At 51.0% G+C, this 23251-nt stretch overlaps 1 protein-coding gene across 2 annotated transcripts in view; it reads right to left on the reverse strand.

The window, feature by feature from the left end:
- The window catches only part of DAGLA (diacylglycerol lipase alpha), a 62069-nt gene extending 58480 nt beyond the window's left edge, over nucleotides 1-3589 (reverse strand). The window contains exon 1 of one of the 2 annotated variants that reach the window (XM_064576334.1): nucleotides 3451-3589. The gene's annotated coding sequence lies outside the window, so the exon portion shown is untranslated. The remainder of the gene's footprint in view (nucleotides 1-3450) is intronic. The other variant, XM_064576335.1, reaches the window with a different exon arrangement.
- Between the last annotated feature and the right edge of the window lie 19662 nt (nucleotides 3590-23251).

A 23251-nucleotide genomic window follows, 5' to 3' on the forward strand; every position in this document is an offset into this window, starting at 1 on the left:
CCCCCTCTGGTCCCTGGCAGGAGGGCTGGGGGAGGAGTGGCTTCCAGCGACAGGCGCTGCCTTCAGCTGTGGCCGGCTGGCCTGGCACTCTCAGCTCTGGTCCAGAATCCTCTGTCCAGAGATGCCCGATTCCCTGGCACCCCTGAAGCAGGGCAGCCGGGCACCATGATTTATGAGGCAGCTGAGGAATGAAGGTTGCCAGGAACTGACTTAAGCAACTTTTGGAAAAACATGGACAAAGCAATGGGGACAGGACTGAGGACCAGAGTTGAAAACATCTCGGTCCTTGATGTCCACTCCTATGGGACTAGCCCCCTGCCCCAGCTGGAGTCTGCTCAAAAGCAGCATCTGTGCCTAAGGACCAGGGGTGGTGACCTGGCTGGGATCCCTGCTGGCTCAAACCCTGAAGCCTCGGAAGAAAGCTCAGCTCTGCTTTTGGGGAACGGAGGCCAACTCCTCCTCGTCTCCTATCTGCCCCGCCTGCCACCCAGCCCTGCTGTGCAGAGTCCCAGCATCCCAAGCAGATGGCAAGGGGCAGCTGCAAAGGGCTCCCGAAGCCCAAGCCCATAAGGCGGAGCCACAAATCAGAACAAACGGGCCGAGGTGTGGAGGGTGAGCTGAGGGGACGTGAATGCTCAACATTCACAACGGGGAGGCTCCAGGCTGCCTCTTAACGGGCTTCCACCGTGGAGAGCTCTCCAAGCAGGAGCTGAAGTGTGGGCAACTCCCAGGGAGGCAGAGAAGGGCGCTGCCGGGAGCGTGTGGGACAGGCCTCGGACCCCTCCCACCAACCTGGGAAGGAATGGTCCGGAAGCCCTTGCCGGGGCCCAGGCAGCAGCCACGGCGCCAGGGTGAGTCCCACGGCATGGAAGAGTCAGCTCACCACCCTGGGTCTGGCGGAGCTGTGTCCTTCTTCTACCCACGAGGCTTGACAGTGCAGCCTGGACGTGGGGCAAAACCCTTCTGCCTCGGGGAGCAAGCCGGTAGAATGGGTTGCTGGCTAAAACAGACCCTCACACGGAGTGCTGGAGAAGTTGGCCTGAGCTCATGGGGTCTATAATTCAGCCTGTTGTCAGGAACTAGGCCCCTGGAGGCAGAAAGCAAAGCAATTTGCATCCACCCTCACCTTCCCCATGTGGGAAGGCCCTTCGGACAGAAGCGGGGCCATGCGGGGTGAGACGTCCTGGGGAATCTGTGCCACACCCATCCGCCCTCGAGGACCCCTTGGAGGGTGCCCATCGCCCCTTCTCCTTGCCCCGGGGTCCGCTAGCACCCGCCACTGCCCGCAGACCTCCTGTCACGCAGCCCCAACCTCTCTGGCAGGACCACCCAGCCCTGCGTCCACTCTGGTGGCTCTGACCCACTTTGCTTTCCTCAGGCCACAGCCCCAAAAACGCTGATGTGACTGCTCCCCACCCCCATCCTCAGAACCCGGAGCCAAAGGAAATTCTCAAGAGAAAACACACAGCCTTCCAAGTCTCCCCGCCACACGAGCCCCCCAGATCCGTCAGCCACATACACCTCCCAACCCTGTGCAACCATGAGGCGTGTCTGCAGGGCAAGCGAGGGCTTCCTCGCGCTCGGGCCGCTCCTGCAGGACAACACAGTTGCTCCGGCCACCCGCTCGGGACCGTCCTCGGGAGACCTGGGGCCTGGTTCCAGCTCAGCAGCTGACTCACAGTGTCAACAGATCCCACTTTTCCCCCCACCAGGAGCCTTGACACTCAGGGCCTCTAATTCCCTGTGACAGGCTCTCGACCTTCCGGCTGCCTTCTCCCCAGCACATTCCAGGCCTCCACTTCCATGGCCTCCCACCCTGGTCTCTCTACCTGATGAGAATCTCTGACCTTTGTACAGCCTTTCACTGTTTACAGAGCGTTTGTTTCCATGTGCACCATCTCCTTTCCTGCTCTGTGACCACTTGGTGACATGGATCTGAGAGGTAGTCACCTGCCCAAGGTCACACAGCTAAGACCGGAGTGTAAGTCTTCTGGCTCCCTGTGCACCGGGACGACACGCCAGCTTTAAGGGATCTCAGTGGCATCTCCAAGCACCCACCTTTTGGCAAACGAGATGCCATCCACCACCCTAATCTCCCATACCCTCCACATTGTTCTTCTGGACTCCTACTAAAGGCCTTCCCCAGGCCCAGCCCAAGTTCACCCCCTTTATTCTTCTACCCCGTTTCCACTGCCCCCAGAGATCCCCAAAGTCCTAAAGATGCCCCCCACATCCGAAGACTTCCCTGGAACTCTAAATTGCCCCTCTGCGAGGTAGACACCACGCGGTGCAGAGTGAGACCCTCACCCAATGCTTCCCAAAAGACTGGTGGGAGCAGACGCAATCCTGGCACACTCCCAGTGGCTGCAGATTCATCTTTCAAGTAACCTCCCCCCCCCCCCCAACAATGATCCTCTGGACTCAAAGGCTCCCAAGCATCAAAGAAGAGAAGCAACTCCCAGCTACCCTGGAGTGAAGCATCAACCCAAAGTGAAGACAGGGCCCGGAGAGTACAGACAGACGGTGCCCCACCTCTCCCAGTGCTCTGACACGGTCACCTCTCAGTCCTGCACATTTCTCGTGACACATGTTCAAGTATAGTGATCGCAGCTGAGAACCATTCCCCTCTTCCTGCTTCTCCAAAGCTAGATGAATACATGAGCCCAGGACAATGCTAGTACCTGGTCAGGTTTCCATCTGGGTCACCGTTGGGTTCCTCGTGGTAGAAGCATCTCCTGGCATCGCTCTTTCATGTCCATTAATAAAGGACACCAACCTTCTCCCAGCCTTTCTCCTTCCTCAGTGCCGGTGTACCCAAGAGGCATTAAAAGTGGGCCCTGGTGACAGAGGCCATGCCCCTCATCATCACCAGAGTGGCAGGATGGACATTTACCCTTCCCATCCACCAGGGTCTGGGAGCCACGGAGTCTCCCCTCCCGGGGCCAAGCAGCCTCCGGCACCACGCTGTGCCAAGGCCATTTCTCGCAGTCACACCAGAAAGTCCTGTCATGCTGAGGACACCGATTCTTCAAGTCCAGGTGCCATCATTCCAGACCATGTCAGGCCAGAACCATCCAACACCCTAGCACCCATGCCAGGAGAACCGCCACGCGCCTACCAACTGGCCACTGACACCCCGAGCCAGTCCTAGCGCGGTGCCCACCACCGACCTGCACAGAGGGCTGCACCCGCCTCCCACCTGGGCGGCCACCACCACACCAGGGTGGGGGTGAGTCTTCTGACACCCGTGCCAGCCCCACGCTGCCCACGCCCGTGCCACGGGTGTCACCATCCCCACGCCGGTGCCAGGAGCTCCACGGATCTCACACCTGCCACCGGCGCTCGTGGCAGCCGCACCGCCGCCAGCGGACCCGTCGGGCCGGCCACCGCGCGCCCTGGACACTGCCCAGCCCGTCGCGCCGCTCGCGCCGCGCCCGCGGCCCCCCTTACCTCCCGCCCTCCGCAGGGCTCGGCCCGCCGCCGCCGCGACCGCCACCTCCATCCTGGGCTCCCCAAGGCCCCGATTCACTAACGCCGCTTCCGCAGGGCGCCGGCGCCGGCGCGAAGGCCGCCTCCGCCCCCCGGGGGACGCTGCGTCCTTTACGTAAACCCCACTCCGCCGCCAGCGGTGACCATGGCGACGGTCGTGGGGCGGCAGCGCCCCCTGGTGTCAGGGAGGGGAGCGGCGCTGAGGCCGGGGCCCTCCGAGCCTTGGCAGGCGCGGGCCCGCAGCGTGGGGGCGGTGGGCGCCCGGCTCCGGCAGCCGCGGGGGCTCCGAAGGCGGCCGGGAGAGGCAGGACCCGCCGTGCGGCACGCGGGGAAGGGAGCGCCTGGGTCCACCTCCTTCAGGCCCCGCGTGACCGGGCTTAGCGTGGGAGAGGTAAAGAAGCAAGTAGGATCACTGGAGAACTGGTTCATTTAGGGGGAGGAAAGAGAGAGATGGGTTCCACCTCCTCGGGGTGACTGAGTGGTCCGTGAGGGGTCGGAACACTCCATCACTTGTGTCCTGCCCCCCGTTCCCCATCCCCCCAGTGCCCAGCATCGTGCCTGACATCCAGAGGGGCCCTTGGTCAATTGTAAATTCCTGGTAATTGAAGAAAATCTCCCCTCCTATTTGGCTTCACACACACACACACACACACACACACACACGCCCATTCATTCAAGCTGTAAATCACTTACCACACCTTCCCTGAGAGCTGCTCTTGAGCTGGGAGCACTACTGTCCCCGAGCATTGTGCTAATAAGGGTGGGGAGTGGGGAGAGCGAGTGGGCACAGAGAGAAGCAGAAGCCAGGCCCTGCCCTCAGGGAGCTCAGGGTGTTTGTGGGTGGGACCTAAGCAGGGAGGGCTCTTTACAAGGGGCACTTATAAGGAAGCCCCAGGGGAGGGAGTTGGGTCTGGAGGACTGGATGACCCAGTTGGGTCTCAAAAGTCCAGCAGAAGTTCTTCAGAGGCAAAAAGGGGAGTAGTGTGCTTCTGCAGGGGAAAGGCCTCTAAAGTGTTTCCTGGGCCCTGTTGTCATCCCAGGAAAACAGGGTGATTGGCACTGGCTCAGTGCAAACGGGAGCCACAGTAGAGCATAAGAAGCTGTGTGTAAGGGGGTCTGACGTGGAGCATCAGCCTGAAAATTACCTGGCCACTCGGGTTTGAAGTGAGACTGAGTTCAGAGCAGACTGCCTCTCTGCTGAAGCAGGTGGAAGCTACTACTTCTAGAAGGAATTCTGTGTTACTTGTGTTATTTTGAAGGCAAACTCCAGCTTAGGTTAAAAAAACAAAGAAAATGGGGTGGGTGGGGAAACCAATAGTGGGGTGGGGTGCCTGAGAGGATTCAAGGAAATGTTGCACCCTCCTAGCCTGAAGGAAGGGGATGATCAGGGAGGCTTTAAGGACTGACTGTAGCACTAACAGTTTACGGACCTTTACCAGATCCTTGTAATTAATCAGAATCAAAACTGCCAAATCTAATGTCTCTTGGTTCCAAGTTCTAGATTCCCAGAAGAAGGAATCTTATTGGTCCAGCTTGGCCCATGGTCGATCGTAGTAACTTACAACCTTAGCTGCCCTGTGCACACAAATTCGCATGTATACGTACACACACACACACACTCACACACACCGTCCTTCCATTCATCCAAACGAGTATCAATATTCCATGGTCAGGCCCCTCCAGACTTAATGTCATGTCATGGTTAATATCCAAGTCCAAGATTTTCAAGGTGCTGTCCATTTCTCCTCAAGTGAGTCCATCTGGGCATCTAACAACTGAATTAAAGGGCACATTTCACCACCACCAACATGTCTTTTAAATTTTCCTGATTGAAGTGTATCATTGACACCATTGTAAGTGTTTCAGAAATGCAGAATCTCAGGCCCAGGACTCTCAGCAGGTTAAGATCCCCAGGCGATTTGTGTGCATATTAAAGTTTGATATAAATATAACTTTGACTTAATTGTTGTTATAAAAATTGGGGGGAAGGAAAAGGAAAGATATGAAAAATATTTTTTCATTGCAGTCATTCCTATTGAAAAAGAAAAGGAGGGAGGGGTTAATGATTTCATCCTCAGCAACTCCAGTGGCCAGCAAGAAAACACAAGCAGGGGCTGAACTCTTTATTTTCGCAACAGTTGCAAACTCCTGAAAGGTGTTTATGACTTCTGTCCTCTGACTCCTTATTTCACGTTCCGCTGGCCTCCAGCCTGCGTCTCCTCTGGTCAGGATTCTTCGCCTGGTGGACTGACCTGTCTTCATCCTTGCAGGCCTGAGCCATTGGTGATCCCAGCTGTAAAGTATCACAACTCGCTTCCATCTACATTTACCATCGGGCAGGATGATGTAGGAGGTACTCCTTGGGGACCCTCGGTTCCACCCGTACACCCTCTCCGTGTGTGTGTGTGTGTGTGTGTGTGTGTGTGTGATGAAGATCCCCAAATGGCCAGGTGGCGGTCTCAATTTCCAATTCAATGGAGCCATGATTGTGCCTCCTGGTGGAACTATTCCTTCCTTCAGTTTAAAGACAATCAAAACCCAGAGCGGTCTGAACAGGAAGCAGACGGAAGACATTCTGATGATGGCAAGAGTCACCACCATCATTTCCAACCCCACTTCTGAGACCTTTTGGAAGAAGCATAATGGAATAGGTGTCTGGTTCAGAGCACGTATTCTCCAGGGGCCTGGTGTGGGCCACCTGCCAGGCCGAACTTTCTCTGCTCCAATGCCCTGCTTCCTTTCCCAGGAGTGCCTTCAGGCCCAATTCTGAGAGTTTGGCCAGGTGTCTTTGGAGACAGCCACCAGCGCTGTGAGCAGACTGAAATCCTGGGGGCGGGGGGCGGGGGGAGGACAACAGTGAGGCTCCCAGAAGGGGCCGTAAGCCACAGACTGGTCCCGGTCCAGCTGCCGGGCTGTTTTCTCTCAGTTCAGTGCCAAATTCCCACTCTGGCCTCAGTTTCCCTCTGGGTCCCAGTGGGGATAATAACATGGCTTCTCATCCCAGGGGGTGCTGTGCAGATTAACTAATTAATGAGTGTGACATCGTCTGCTTCCACAAAGGGGCTGATTAAATGCTGAGCGTTGTTATTAGAGCCTCGGAGGATGGGTGACAGGCAGCGTCGACTGGAGACCGATCTGCTCCCTTCGCCTTCTTCCCACCCCCTTCCTCCGTCTGCCCCATGCTCCGCAAGCTGAACACTTTGCAAGACAAAAACCAAGATGATTTTTGGCACTCCAAAGACAGTGTATAACTTTTGCACATTTCCCCTGTACTGGAATGTGTCATGGCTGAGCTCCATAGCGTAACCTGTCTCCGAAAGCTGGCACAGCTGTGCCCTGCCCCAGACTCTCAGCTCCCAGCAGCTGCAGAATGGGATGGTGTGGCCAGTGACTGCTTCAGGGCAGAGCTGCCTGCAGAAGGACAACTGCAGAATTCTGAGCTGGGCACCAAGCCGCCGACTGCACTACCCCATGGCACAGGGGACTCAGTGACCACCTTTCCTCACAGCCTGAGGGAGGGAGGGCCAACACAGCACACGGGCTGAAGGCTGGGGGGACTCAAAGCTTGCAGGGTTTTAAAGTACAGAGTATCTGTTCGTGGTTGTGGAAGATCCAATGACTCTATTTCAGCTTGGATGCAGGGTATAGGATAACTGGATGAAATCACAGCTCTGGGGCATGGTGACTTTAGCTCTAGCTTGCTCCCAGGTGCAAAAGTCCAGAGAGGCCCCTGAGTGTAGTTGTGAATGTGACTGTCCCCGTAGCTGTTGTGAGATGCTGAGTCCCCTTCCCTGAGGGTTGTCGGGTACTGGCTCCCACCCTGAGTCCCAGTACCTGTGTTGTGGTGGGAAGGAATCATTCGGTCCCATCACCAGGTAAATAAGCCTGCATCTGACAACCAAGGGGAATATTGTTTACCCAAATAGCACAAACTCAGCCTGCCTGGGGAGGTGAGAGAAAAGCTCTCAGGAGGCTGAGCTGTCAGACTCCCACAGGGAGAGAAATGAGCCAGTTGTGAGGACTAGGGAATGCATGTGAATTGGGGTTTAGGGCACCTGGAGCCAGCTTTGGATTATCCAGGGCACCTACTGGCAGGATTTCAGCCCTTGTTCCCTCTGAAAACTGCTGCCCTCCCTGCCTTCTTGTTTCTCCTGCTAGGAGATACAGGGATGGGTCATGGGGGCAAATAGCCTGGAAGTGGGGGCTGGACCACCCGGCATTAAAAGGCCAGACACTACTGGGATGTGCTGAGGTCCTGTGCAAGAAGCAAGTTGAGAAGAAGGAGAAAGAGAAGGAGGAGGGGGAGGGGGAGAAGAAGGAGAAGGAGGAGAAAAGTTGTTCCTGCCCCACAGAGGGGAGCCTACAAGTCTGTACCTTTTACCTGAGCAAGCACAATTTGCAGAGCCTCAACAAATCCATATGGTGATGGGGTGATCATGGGGTGGAGATGCTGAAGGAGGTGATGGTGAAGATGGTTTGGGTGGCGGTGATGATAGGAGGAGGACTGCTAGCTTCCATGGGGGAAGTACTGGGAAGCTTTTCTATTCCCGCCTCATCCTCCATCCACCTGGGTATCACCAGCATTTTGACTGTAATGCCCAGAGGATTGGGGGATCCTTGCATCTCATTAAACCAGCCTATTTGTAAGTGTCTGCTCCCTGATGGGTACTGTAGTAACTAATTTTTCTCCTGGGGAACTACGGGAGTGTAAACACAGATATCTCAGGGGAAAGCTTGCGTGCTTACTGACTAGTGCAACTCATCTGCACTTTCTGGACACAAATAACAAGAGAAGAGAGACTCTTGAGGAAGTTCATCCATACACCCATTCACTCGGCCACTCATTCCCCCACCTGCCTCTTCGCCCATCCATCTTGCCACCCACCTATTCATCCACTCACCCACCCTTCTACCCAGTCTGTCCATTACCCACCCACCTACCCATCCATCCATCCATCTACCCACCTACTCCTCTATCCACCCACCCAATCCATCTACTCGTCCATCCATCCATCCATCCATCCACTCATCCACACATCTGTCCATCAACTCTTTCATACATCCTCCCATCCATTTATCCAACTATATCCTAAATCACGTCTTTTTGATTCTTCCTTCTAACTGTCTTTGAAACTACTCACTTCTATCCATTTCTACCAGCACCACCCAATCCAGGACAACTTTGTCTCTCTTCAGGGCAACTGCAACAGATTCCTCTCTGCTCTGACTGCTCATTTATTTTCTATCCAATAAATAGTGTGACCTTTTATAAATGGACATCAGATTATGTCATGTCATTTCTTAAAATCTTGCTGTGGTTTCCTATTGCTCTTAAAATACAGACCCCATTTCTTTTCAGTATACAGTAAAATGTACAGCTTGCGGAAGATACAGAACATTTCCAATTCCTGGTGCAATCAGTACCCACCCACACTGCCCAGAAGTAATCACTATTCGGACTTCTACGCCATAGACTGGTTTTGTCTGTTCCTGAACTTCTTACAAATGGAATCATTTTTTTAAAGACCTATTTATTTATTTGGGAGAAAGTGCCGGGGGAGGGACAGAGGGATAGAGAATTTCAAGCAGACTCCAAGCTGAGTGCAGAGCTGGAAGCGGGGCTTGATCTCACTAACCTGAGATCACAACCCAAGCCAAAACCAAGAGTCCCGGACGCTCAACCAACTGCATCACCCAGGCGCCCCCCCTACAAATGGAATCATATACAGATGGTCCCCAACTTACCATGGTTCAATTTAAGATTATTCAACTTTACAATGGTGCAAAAGCAATACACATTCAGTAGAAACCACACTTTTTTGAATTTTGATCTTTTCCCAAGCTAGCGACATGCAGTGTGATCCTCTCTTGCGATGCTGGGCACTATTCAATAAATTACATGAGGAAGGCAACACTTCATTATAAAATAGGCTTTGCGTCAATGATTTTGCCCAACCAGAGATAACGTGAATGTTCTGAGCACAGTTAAGGGAAGCAAGGCTAAACTATGATGTCCAGTAGGTTGGGTATATGAAATGCATCTTCGACTTAACGATATTTTCAATTATGATGGGTTTATTGGGGCATAACCCCACTGTAAGTCAAGGAAGATCGGTAGCATGTACTCTTTTATGTCTGGCTTCTTTTGCTCAACATTAAGTCTGTGAGATTAACCCATGTTATTGTATATCAGTAGCTCATTCTTTTTTTTATTACTGTGTAGTGTTTCATTGGGTGAATATACGATGATTTGTTTGTCTCTTCAGCTATTGATGGATATGTGGTCTCTTCTGGTTTGGGGTTCTAATGAATAAGCCTGCTATGAATATTCTTGTACAAGTCTTTTGGTGGACTTCATGCTTATTTCTCTTGGATAGTGTGATGGGTTGAATTATGGCCCTCCAGTGATGTCACATCCTAATCCCCAGAGACTGTGAATGTGTTACATTACACGGCAAAGGGAGAATTAAGGCTGCAGATCGAATTAGGTTTGCTAATCAGCTGACCTTGAGATGGAGAGATTATCCTGGATTATCTGGGTGGGCCTCCTGTAATTACAAGGGTGTCCTTGTACGTAGAAAAGGGAAGCCCAATGAGCAAACCAGCGAGAGAAAGACTCAAACAGCCATTGCTGGCTTTGAAGATGAACCAAAGAATGAGCTGGGAAAGGCAAGGAAATGGATCATCCCCTAGAGCCTCCAGAATGAACGCAGCCCTGCCAACACCTTGATTTTAGCCCAGCGAGACCCATTTTGGACCTCGGACCTTCAGAACTATAAGATAGTAGATTTGTTTTTGTTTTAAGCCACCAATTTTGTGGCGATGTGTTGTGGCAGCAATAGGAAATTCGTACAGGCGGATGGGTAGGTGTGGAATTGCTAGGTCCTAGGATGGGCTAACGTCTCAAATTCCTCTCACGGTCCCCAACCCCCAGCATGTCTGGTCCTGCCAGCAGGTGCAGCCCCATCTCAAGCCACTCTCTGCTCTGTCCTCCACTCTCCGGCCATGTGAGCCACACCAGCCACGCTATTCCCCAGATGTCTCTCTGCGCGTGCCATTCCCACTGTTGCATGCACCCCCTCCCTGACTCTTTAGATACCAGAGCCCAGGATATGTCCTCAAGGAGGGAGATCAGTTTCCTTAACTGATGTGTTCTTTTTCTCCAGGGCCCTGTCAAGGTCTGCCATGGCATGTTCCTTTAAGTAATCGAGTCTTGCCCCCTCCCCGCCCAGCCAAAGCTCCGTGTGGGCAGACTCTGGGTCACCGCGGTGTCCACAGCACGTCGTCCGGTGCCTGGCACACAGCAGGCCCACAGCACCGACCTGCTCAATGTTGGATGAAGGGTTTCTGTTTGAGAGGCAGGGGGAGTAGACTCAAGGAGGAAGTCAGAGAGGAGGAGCAGGGAAGAGGGAAGAAGACAGGAGGAGAGAGAAAAGATGAGACCGAGACCCATGTGGGGTCCCAGAATAAAGGCCAGACAGAGAGCAGGGTGTTCTTTGAGCTGATTTCTTTGTTCTTGGAGCCTGATCCCCAGGGCAAGAAGACTCTTAAAAAACTTTTCATGTGCATCAGACCCCCAGGAGGGAAATGATCTCTTAGTGAGAAAGGCCCTGTATTCCTTAACAGACAGCTCGATGCCTTCCCAGGGACCTGTGACTCATGCTTACTGCCTTGGAAAGAGTTGGCCTGGCCCCCAAGGCAGGAGGGATTTTTAAGTGGGTGAGGTGACCAAGACTGGGAAACAGACAGTGAGTTGCCCAAGCCTCCCCCTCCCCCACATGTTAGAATCCGAGCTGAGACCCAAAACAGGTCTCTCTGAAACAGGTCAGGGGTGGGATGGGGAGGGGTTGCCAGATTTAGCAAATAAAAAAACCAGATGCCCAATTACATTGGAATTTCAGGTGAACAACAAATAATTTTTTTAAAAGATTGTATTTATTTATTTGACACACACAGAGAGAGAGAGAGATTGATCACAAGCGGGGGGCGGGGTGCAGAGGGAGAGGGAGAAGCAGGCTTCCCACTGAGCAAGGAGCCCGACCTGGGGCTCCATCCCAGGACTGGGATCATGACCTGAGCCAAAGGCAGACACTTAACGGACTGAGCCACCCAGGCACCCCTACAACAAATAATATTTTTAAGACAAGTATGTCCCAAATATTGCACGGACATATACAGAATTATTGCCATTTATCTGAAATTCAAATTAACTAGGCATCCTATATTTTATCTGGCAATCCGAGGTGGGGGTCAGGGTTAGGGTGGGGCTGCGGGTGAGGTGGGGATTAATCTCTGCTTCACCACCAAGCAGGCCTTTCTGGGCACCAGTGTCCCCATGCTGTTCCGATCACACAGACTGCTGGTCCCCTGGGTGCCCCCTGACCTCTTGGCCTCCTCGAACCGCCTTCCGTGGCCTCTGAGCGGACTCCAGCCTCCTGCCAGGTCACTGGTCCTCAGCTTAGCTCATTAGACGCATCTGTCCAGGCTGCCCCCCATGACAGTGACAGCAGAATCTCCGGGGGTAAGAATTAACATCAGGAGTTTGTAAAGCTCTCTGGGCGATCCCAGCATGCAGTGGAGTTTGAGAACCACGGTGCTGGCAGGACCCACGTTTGTTCTGCTCTTGGCCTCCCAGAAGAGCCCTCGGGACCTCTCCGGTCTCCACTGCTCCCTTTTGCAAGCTGCTCTGTGCCAGGCTCTTCTGCCCTCACTCCTCTCAGCCCTTTCTGGTCGAGTGTGAAGAGCTTCCATTTCAGAGAAAGAAGGTTTCTGTCTCTTCCCAGGCTCATCAGGAAAGCAGGGGTAGGAGCCCCCCATTTGGGATCCCTGTGCCCCTGACATGCTGCTCGCAGGCGATGGGGTCTAGAGCACTTGGGGGAGCCATGTGGGGTCCCAGAATAAAGGCCAGACAGAGAGCAGGGTGTTCTTTGAGCTGATTTCTTTGTTCTTGGAGCCTGATCCTTGAGGTGGGGTTGGATCTATTGGCTATGGGTCTCTGTAGCCCCCCATGTCTCTCCCCCCATGGCACACAGTGTGCTTGTGATTACTTATCAGTGTCCATCTTCCCCACTAGACCCAACCCAAGGAGGGTAGGGGACCCGTCTGTCTTCTGTGTCCCCACAACTTGGCTGCTGGCTAGACCAGAGTCTCAGTTTATACTGGGGTAATTGGTGGATGAACCCTTAGCAATCATGAACTCCAACCCCACGCTTGTGGGGAACGGAAAAGGTAGGGAATCCGCCCGGCTGCACAGCATGATGGAGGCTATTAGGACTAAAACTCAAGGCCCTGATTTCCATTCCAGGGCTCCGTCCACTTGGTATCACTAGCCGACCCCCCCCACCCCCCACCAACTCCCCATCCCTCCTGCCCCACCCCCCTCAGCCTGCTTTGAGCCATCAGCTTCTCCTCCATTCAGGATTACTGTCCCCGCCCTCCACCCCCACACATGCACTCTCTCTCTTCCTGAGGCTTTCCTTTCTGGGAAGGGTCAAGCTGACCCTGGCAGTGGGTGGGGAGACAGGCAAAGGCGAGAGGAGAGCTATAGTCTGTGGGAGACCCCGGAAGTCCCTCTAGCAGAAGCCTCTTCTACCAGACCGACTTCTGGATGAAGAAGCCCCGCAGGGTGTGGGGTGAGCTGGGACTTCTATTTTGATAGGCCTGCAAGAGTGGACTTTGCCCTCTCTCCTGCCTCTTCTGAGAAAGTACTTCTGGGCTACCAAGCTCCCAGAACCTGCTTCTCCCGGGCCAGGCCTGAAGCGGGAAGGTCAGCAAACAGGCCTTGGCGCCAAGTAAAGCCGGCTTTAAAGTCCACCCCCTGCCCCCACTTTTCTGGCTGTGAGACCCTCTTTGAGGCTCAAGTTGCCTAGTCAGGAAAATGGGTCTAATCGTATTGCCCTGGTGGGGCGGTGATAAGGATTCCAGGCATGGCACGCTTGGCACATAGTAGGTGCTCAGCCAAGGGGCTTTGCCCTTTGCCCTGGGCTTTCAGTGACAAACTGGAGCATAGTTAGCAGAAACTCCAGGCTGATCCCGAGATCAGACCGACTGACGTCACACGTCCCCTCCTGAGGTGTGAGTCAGAAGGTGACTTTTTGGTAAATTTATGACTGACAGCGGCTTCCTAATGGGCTCCAAAGTCTCTTTCAGAGGCCTCCCTGCCTTTTGAAGTCGGTGTCCAGAGGGTGAGCAAGCTCTTGCTCCGTAGGACATTGGTACAGGCTTGCCGTGGGTCTCCCTAGGAGAGCAGGTATCAGAGGGGACAGAACCAGCCCGGCTGCAACCCGTGGGGCCAGTCGAGGAAACCACAGGGCTGGCCTTGGATTGCAGACGCCCTCTCCTTCGTAGTTTTTAAGACACATTTTTAAGGGACACCTGGGTGGCTCAGTCGGTTAAAGCATCCCACTCTTGATTTCAGCTCAGGTCATGATCTCAGGGTCGTGAGATTGAGCCCTGCATGGGGCTGGGCATGAAGTCTGCTTAAGATTCTCTTTCTCCCCCTTCCTCTGCCCCTCCCCCCTTTCTCTCTCTTTCTCCCTCTCTAAAAAATAATTATTTGTGTCTAGCCGACACACAATGTTACATTCGTTTCAGGTGTGCAGCATAGTGATTTGACAAGTTTATACATTATGCTGCGCTCACCGCAAGTGTATCTACCATCTGTCACCATCCGAGGCTATTACAATATCACTGTGCTGTGCCTTCTATTCCCGTCACTTATTCTTTCCATAACTGCAAGCCTGGATCTCCCACTCCCCCTCACCCATTTTGCCCGTCCCCCACCCCTTCTTAGCCGTTAAAAAAACATCCTGTGTGTCTGCTAAAATGTACATAACATAAAATTAGCCATCTTAACCATTTTTAAATGTACACTTCTGTGGCATTAAGTACATTCACATTGCTGTGCAACCATTTCAAGAACTTTTTCGTCATCCCATCCTGAAAGCTTATAACCATTAAACAAGAAGTCTCCATTCCCCTCTTCCTCCAGCCCCCCATGACCACCACTCTGCCTTCTGTCTCTATGAATTTGACTACTCTAGGGAACCTCCTATCAGTAGAATCATACAATATTTGTCCTTTTGTGAGTTGGCTCATTTCACTTAGAATAATGTCTTCAAGGTCATCCCTATTTTTTTAAGTTATTTTTTTTCTTTTTTTTTCTAATGGGGGGGCAGGGGAAGAGGGAGAGAGAAAATCTTAAGCAAACTCCACACCCAGCAAGGAGCCCGACACAGGGCTCAATCTCACAACTCTGAGATCATGACCTGAGCCAAAATGAAGAGTTGGGTGCTTCACCAACTGAGCCCCCCAGGCGGCCCAAGGTCATTCTTATTGTAGCAGGTGTCAGAACTGCATCTTGGGGCACCTGGCTGGCTCAGTTGGTAGAGCATGCAGCTCTTTGATCTAGGGTTCTTGAGTTTGAGTCCCACATTGGGTGTAGAGATTGCTTAAATACATAAACCCCCCCCCAAAAGAATTGAACCTCTTTTTAAGGCTGAGTAATATTCCATTGTATACAGAAGCCACATTTCATCCATCAATGGACAATTACGTTGTTTCTACCTTTTGGCAATAATAACAAGAATGATATAACGTGGGTGTACAAATATCTGGTCAAGTCCCTGCTTACAGTTCTTTGGGGTATGTCTTTATGGTAAAAGAGAAACTGAGGCATGTTAAAAATTTTAAGAGTTTGAGCAAAAATTGATTTGAATCAGGCAGCATCCAATCTAGCAGATAGAAAGGAGCCTGAGGAGCTGTCCAAAATGAAAGACTTCGGGAGCACCTCGGTGACTTAGTGGGTTAAGCATCTATCTTCAGCTCAGGTCGTGATTCCAGGGTCCTGGGATGGAGCCCCGCATCAGGCTCTCTGCTCAGCAGGGAGCCTGCTTCTCCCTCTCCCTCTGCTGCTCCCCCTGCTTGTGCTCTCTCTCTCTCTGTCAAATAAATAAATAAAATCTTAAAAAAAAAATGAAAGACTTTTATAGGCAGAAGGGAGAGAGAACAAGGGAAAGTGGGTTAGGTACTGCTAAGTTACTTTCCTTTAGGGGATGGCAGGCGTTTATCAGGCAGATTATTAATGAGTGCTGGCCAGGTGATTCCTTTTTTTTTTTTTTTTAAGATTTATTTATTTATTAGAAAGAGAGAGAGAGAGCGTGAGGGGGGAAAGGTCAGGGGGAGAAGCAGACTCCCCGCCGAGCAGGGAGCCCGATGCGGGACTCGATCCCGGGACTCCAGGATCATGACCTGAGCCGAAGGCAGTTGCTTAACCAACTGAGCCACCCAGGCGCCCTTTTTGTTTAGTTTAATTTAAGTTAGTGAACATACAGTGCAGCACCGGTTTCAGGAGCAGAATCCAGTGATTCATTGCCCATCAGGTGATTCCTGATTGATTGGCTTAAGATTTTATTTCTGGGAGAGCCAAAAGCGTCGTGAAGTAAAGCCTCGGTTTGGTAGTTGAGGCTTAGCATAAGCTATTCCATTTTGGGCCTATTGTCTTGCTTTTAATACTCAGAAGTGGCATTGCAGAATCCTGTGATAATTTCTTTTTTTTTTTTTTTTAAGATTTTATTTATTTATTTGACAGAGAGAGAGAGAAGAAGCAGGGGGAGCTGCAGAAGGAGAGGGAGAAGCAGACTCCCCGCCAAGCAGAGAGCCCAACCAAGGGCTCGGTCCCAGGACCCTGGGATCATGACCTGAGCCGAAGGCAGACGCTTAACCAACTGACGCCACCCAGGTGCCCCTCGTGTTCAATTTTTTTGAGGAACTGCCATACTGTTTTCCATAGTGGCTGCCCATTTCACCTTCCCACCAGTAATACACTTCCAGTTTCTCCACATCCACGCCAGCACTTGTTGTTTTCCATTTGTTTGTTTTTTATAACGGCCACCCTAATGGGTGTAAAATGACATCTCACTGTGATTTTGATTTGCATTTCCCTGATGATGAGTGATGTGGAGCATCTTTTCATGTGCTTATTGGCCATCTTTAAGGTGGTTTTTGTTTTGTTTTGCTTTGTTTTTACTCTTTCATTGAGATAAAAGTTACATACTAATCTTTTTTTTTTTTTAAAGATTTTATTTATTTATTTGACAGAGAAAGACACAGCGAGAGAGGGAACACAAACGGGGAGTGGGAGAGGGAGAAGCAGACTCCCTGCCGAGCAGGGAGCCCGATGTGGGACTCGATCCCGGGACTCCAGGATCATGACCTGAGCCGAAGGCAGTCGCTTAACCAACTGAGCCACCCAGGCGCCCGTTACATACTAATCTTAAGTCTGAACAACTTGATTAATTCATTAATCAACTGGGTAACCATTGTCTATATCCAAATTTAGAACATTCTAGCATCCTGGAGGAGTCCTTGATGCCCCCTCCCAGTCAGTACTACCTGAAGAAAATGACCATTCTGACCTTCTGTCACCACAGATAAGGTTACCTGTTCTAGAACTTCAAAGAAATGGAAACATAGAGTATATTTATTTTTGTGATTGGCTTCTTTCATTCATTGTTCTCTCTGTGAGGTGCATCCATATCATTTCAGGTAGCAGGGGCTTATTCTTTTTCATTGCTGTATAATATTCCATGGCATAAATATGCCAAATCTATGAGGATTAATCAAATGAAATTGCTAATCTCCAACCTTTTTGTCTACTAAAAAAAGGCCATTTCATAATGCTCACCCTAATATGGATTCATTATATAGTTGATGGATATTTGCTGTTATGAACATTTGTGTATATGTCTTGGTGAACTTATGCATGCATCTATTGCTGTTGAGTATGTTCCTAGGGATAAATTGCTGGGTCATAGGACATATGTTTGTTAGGTTTGGTCAATTCTTCCAGTTTTACAAAGTGATTTTACCAATTTCCACTCTCATTCATGGAGTATGAGAGTTCCAGTTGCTTCACATTCTTGCCAACATTTGGTATGGTCACTCCTTTCAGTTTTAGCTAATTTTCCAGCCACCTTTTGAGGAATGGGTCTCCAGTGTGTTCTCTTCCCCATCCACTGCAGTGGGTCCCTTGGTCAGAGCTGATTTCCCTGGCCTGGCCTCCAGTCTGAAGGCCACTGTATGGGCTGGACAGGTCAGCTAAGCCCCTGGTGGGAGTTGGTCTAAGCTCCACCCCACTGAGCTGTTCCATAGTGAGTGTGTGGTGTTGTGATTCCTAAGAAATATATATTCAGTCATTCAGATGACCAGAATATGTTTCTCATAGATATTTGGTCTTCCTCCATGGTTCCTGGCTCACGGATCTCAAAACCTTTGGAATTTCCTGAGCAAAAGAGCCTTGGGAGCATCTTTTGTTATAATATTTGGCCTCTTGTCCTCAGTTCCTGAAATCCGTTCAGAGACATAAAGGTGAAATGGATGTCTTGTTATTCATAACAAGCCTCTTTCCACCATACCTGTGTTTATGTTAATGAGGTGACTTTCAGAAAGCACCTGAGGATGGGGGAGGGTTGCCAGGGGAGCCAACCATACCCACATCCTAATTTCCAGGCTGGAGGTCAAATCAATCACCAATAACCAATGAGTTCACCAATCATGCCTATGTAAAGAAGCCTCCACAAAAACCCAAAAGCAGAGTTTGAAGAGCTTCAAGGTTGGGGAACCAGAATACTTCCATGTGCCATGATACTGGGCCCCAAATTCCACGAGGACAGAACTTGCCCTATGCGTCACTTCATCTGATTGTTGATTTGTATCTTTCATATCCTTTGTAGTGAACTGGTAATCTAGTGAGTATATGGGCTTCCGGAGTTCTGTGAGCCACTCTAGCAAATTAGTGGAACCCAAGGAGGGGGTTATGGGAACCTCTGATATATAGCTAGTTGGTCAGAAGCACAGGGAACACCCTGGACTTGCAATTGGCACCTAAAGTGGAGTACAGTCTTACGGGACTGAGCCCTTCACCTGTGGAATCTGATGCGGTCTCCAGGTAGACCGTGTTAGAATTGAGTTGAACTGAACACGCTGCTGGTGTAGGAGAATTCCTAGCTGGTGTGGGGAATGCCCCTCACCCTTCCCCCACACATTGGAATTGGGGCCAGGAACAAAAGTCGTGTGGCATCAGGACCACCCAGTCAAAGCCTGTCTTCCGGGCATATACCAGCAGGGAGGAGGTGACATATCATGCATTGGGACTGTCGCGGTGACCCAGAGCCTCCCCAGGGGTGTGCTCTGGGGCCTGGGGGATTGAGTTCCCACCTGTACCTTCAGCCAGCAGTGTCCGTACGTTTCCCAAGCATGGCAGCTGGAAAGCATTTTCACATATGTAATGTTTTTCAAATGCATGTGGATGCCATTGTGTTAATAACGTTCAAATTCACTAAAAACGTTTCTGAATTCACAGTGGTCTTTTGTGTTATATTTTCTCAGCCAATGAATACATAAAAATATAGTTATTAGCAAATGGGGTGGGAATTGGTAAAATGGCGGACATGTTAGTGTGTAGAAAACAGAAGTGTTCACATGGGCCCTGGGTGTAAGTTTGTGCTGCCATTTTGGGCTTCTCAAAATGGGGTGGGGAGGGTGTGATGATGGAACACTTGGTTCTTTCACCTCCCTGGAGTCAGCCCTGCCTGAAAGACCCAGTTGAATGGCTTGCATTCCTCTTCTTTGTCCCAGGGGAAATCTAGCATCCTTCTCCGTGTCTCCGAGAATCTCTGAGGGATGCTTGTGATCAGTCTCCTGTTACCTTTTCGTGCAGCTCTCTGCTCCCCTCCCCCAGCTCTGCACCTGCGGATGCCGTTTCCCTCCCTGGTGCTTCACCAGGACACAGCCCGGGCCCTTGCTGACGGGGTGATTGAGCAGGACCACAAGACTGCCAGGGTTCCAGGTCCAGCTCTGCCATCCACAGGCTGGCTGACCTTGGGCAAGGTATTCTCTCTCTCTGGCTTGGGTTTTCTCATTATAAAACAGGAACAAGGGGTGCCTGGGTGGCTCAGTTGTTAAGCATCTGCCTTCAGCTCAGGTCATGATCCCAGCGTCCTGGGATGGAGCCCCGCATCGGGTTCCCTGCTCCGCGGGAAGCCTGCTTCTCCCTCTCCCACTCCCCCTGCTTGTGTTCCCTCTCTCACTTTCTCTCTGTCAAAAAATAAAGAAAATCTTAAAAAAAAAAAAAAAACGAAAAACAGGGAAAACAGCCCCTCTCTGAGCTGACTGAAGGTCACAGGAGTTGATGTGGGTAGAGAACCCAGTGCCTGGCAGTTAGGAGGCATGAGCCCTCATTTTTTTTTTTAAAGATTTTATTGGGGCGCCTGGGTGGCTCAGTTGGTTAAGCAACTGCCTTCGGCTCAGGTCATGATCCCAGAGTCCTGGGATCGAGTCCCACATCGGGCTCCCAGCTCAGCGGGGAGCCTGCTTCTCCCTCTGACCCTCTCCCCTCTCATGCTGTTTCTCTGTCTCTCTAATAAATAAATAAATAAAATCTTTAAAAAAAAAGATTTTATTTATTTATTTATTTATTTATTTATTTATTTATTTATTTATTTAAGAGAGAGAGAAGGGGAGGGAGAGAGAATCTCAAGCAGACTCCACACTGAGTGCAAAGCCCGACACAGGTCTCGCTTGATCCTATGACCCTGAGATCACGACCTGAGCCAAAAACCAAAAAGCAAGCTGAAACCAATGCTCAACCCACTGAGCCACTCAGGTGCCCCAACCCTCATTTTTACTTATTTCCCACCAAGCAGTACTGTGTGGAACTGATTTTATGGGAGGTTTAGGGTGGGGAGGGGAATTACAGCATCAGAACAACTTACAACTGAACCACAGTTCTTGCCCCGTTTATCATGTCCATCCCCATCACAGAAAAGTTCTCCCCAGTCAGCTGTGTCCTCTGGCTCGGGGTTGATGCCATTTCTTGGGCCCTGCTCACCAGCTCCTTCTCTGGACCTTCCTCCCAGTTCCACAGCCTCCCATCCCCCTCTCAGCCACCTGGAGAAGATACAAAGTTGATTTTGCAGAGCATCTACATTTTGGTCTCAATTACTGTCAATATCTAAGATAATGATGCTCAATGAGGCCAAAACAACCCCCTCAGGAGGAGTCTGGGAAATCTGTAAGGGTATTTCCTTTGTCATAGTGTGTGTGTGTGTGTGTGTGACCTATTTATATAAAAACATGAAATAATTTTTGCATGCTTTTAACATACACAGAATTTTCCAGGAAGGCGACTATTATGTACATGGAGAGCGAAGATCGTCCTTTGTTTTGTTCGGAATTTTGCCAAGACCTGTTGCCCATTTCACATCAGCAGTGACAACACCGCTCGAGGTGTCTGAGTCACCACTGGAACCACCTGGGTCCGTCTGCCTGTTTGGCTGTGGTGTTCCCAGTGGCCCCACTTCTAGGAGCAAGTGTGTGGCCACGTCAGCCAGTCTCCTGATGCAGTCAGCTTGCGCATTTTCATCCCAAAATTATTTTATTATAAATTACTCTCCTTTTATTTCTCCTTCATATTACGGTTAGGCTATTACATTGATTTTTTTTTAAAGCATCTGTGATTATTTATGAATTTCATTTCAGCTTGGTGAACAGCACCTTACAAAATATTTGCCATCCGAAGGGGGCTTGGGTCTGACGGGGTTGAGAACCACCGCCCAAGGGCCCCCCTTGGCATAATTTAAGAAACCCACTTCTGAGCCCCTGCCAACCAGGAGTGATTTGTTCCTGAGATGAAGTTCTCAGTTCCCCTGAATGGGAAGGCTGTTGCCATTTATTCTTTTAAAAATGGCTCTTTTTCCTTTTCTCTGTGAATGTTCAGAGTTAACAATCCCACTGCTGGTCTCCCTGCTCCTGGATCTGTCCTCAGGGAGCGGCCCTAAGAGATGTTCCAAATATACGAAGGTGACACTGTTACAGCTCTGCTTAAAACCCTTCCGTGGCCCTGGGTGCTCCGTGGCTCAAGTCGGAGCCCCCCGTGAGCCATGCGCAAGGCACAACCCCATCTCCGCTCCCCCTCCCCTCCCATTGGGCCACCAGCCTCTGCCTCTGCCCGTCTAGTCTCCTCTGTATGGATGGATGCCCAGTCCCCACCATCCACTTCTGGCTCTACCCAGGGACTTCCTAGTCTTCTCCTCTTCAGTAGAGACTCAATCTTGAGGTTCCATCTCTAGACGACGTTTCTAAAGGATCGGCTTCCTCCAGGCCCTAGAGGTGAGCTGGGGGGCTCGGGGGCCACAGCGGGAGAGCAGCATGTTGGGTTTAGAGAATCCAGTAAAGGACGCTCCGAGTTTGGAACCAACTGAGAGAGACAGACACACAACAGCCAGACAGATAAAGATCAAAATATTTCCCTACGGCTATGACTTCAGATTCATGGCCAAGGGGCTTCCTACCATCTCATCTTTGAACACGACATTCCCTCACCGAAACCACCCAGTGTCTGGCCCAAAGTGGGGACGCAGGAGGCTCCTGACTGCCCAGCAGGAGCAGACCGTCAGTAAGGGCTTCCAAAAGAGCTCCTCCCAGCCTGGGCCATCTGATAAGTCACTTCCCTGCAAGGGAGGAGGTGGGAGAGGGGCCAGAAGGTTACTGTGATTCAGTGGACACTCCTCCACAAGGAGACATGATGAGAGGGAGGGAAGGAGGCTATGGCCCCAGACGTCAGTGCTCAGGTCATGCGGATGGTGTCGCAGATGAGGCGGGAGCTGGGAGACATGGCTGAGGCCAGAGGAAACCGGCAGAGTTAGGGACTGAGCAGAGAGCTTCTCTCTCTCTTTTTTTTTTTTTAAGATTTTATTTACTTACTTGACACAGAGAGAGGCAGCGAGAGAGGGAACACAAGCAGGGGGAGTGGGAGAGGGAGAAGCAGGCTTCCCGAGGAGCAGGGAGCCTGATGCGGGGCTCGATCCCAGGACCCTGGGATCATGACCTGAGCTGAAGGCAGACACTTAACGACTGAGCCACCCAGGCGCCATGAGAACTTCTCTAACTTAAAATAACTTTTGAAAATCACCAAAGCGGTGTCTGTATATCATAGGAAGTTAGAGCACACCGATTAGCAAACTTCGGAAAACACATCCCCTTTATTCCGACCATCCGGGCTGTATCACTTACCACGCCTTATTGTCTGTCCTCCCAGATCTTTTTATGCATATATAACTTTTTTTTTTTTAATCAAAATGAGATCGGGGCACCGGGGTGGCTCAGATGGGTAAGCATCTGCCTTCAGCTCAGGTCATGATCTCAGATTCCTGGGATCAGGCCCCACGTCGGGCTACCAGCTCAGCGGGGAGTCTGCTTCTCCTTCTCCCTCTGCCTCTACTCCTGCTTGTGTTCTCTCTCTCTCTCTCTCAAATGAATAAATAAAATCTTAACAAAACAAAACAAACAAACAAAAAACGAGAACATAGTGTCCCTGTTGCTTTGCAATCAGCTTTTTGGTTTTTTTCAGTTAGCAATCTCGACCCCTCCCTGCCAAGACACTTTTATTTGTCTGTGCACAGCTGTATTCAAATGCCCTCATTGTCTGCTAACCATCCTTTAGGCTGACTCGTGGGAGCCAGGGTGCAGTCAGGACCCTCTGGTCGGATGCCCTCTGGGCTCCTTTGGTCTGGCAGATCCTTTTCTTATGACAAAGACATGGGAAGATAGGACCACTTATCTTGCAAAATGTGCCACCTTCAGGATTTGTCTCCCTGTTTCCCCTCTTGTTAGGTGCGTTCCTTCTTCTCCTGTACTTCCAGTAAAATTGCTGGACTCAGGTGATGAGGCATTTGGGTGAGGACAGATCGTGGGTGATGCTGGC

This window comes from Mirounga angustirostris, unplaced genomic scaffold (assembly GCF_029215605.1).
Source record: "Mirounga angustirostris isolate CCGP_5_RB_7025 unplaced genomic scaffold, mMirAng1.0.hap1 SCAF_13, whole genome shotgun sequence".
Taxonomy (NCBI): Eukaryota; Metazoa; Chordata; class Mammalia; order Carnivora; family Phocidae; genus Mirounga; species Mirounga angustirostris.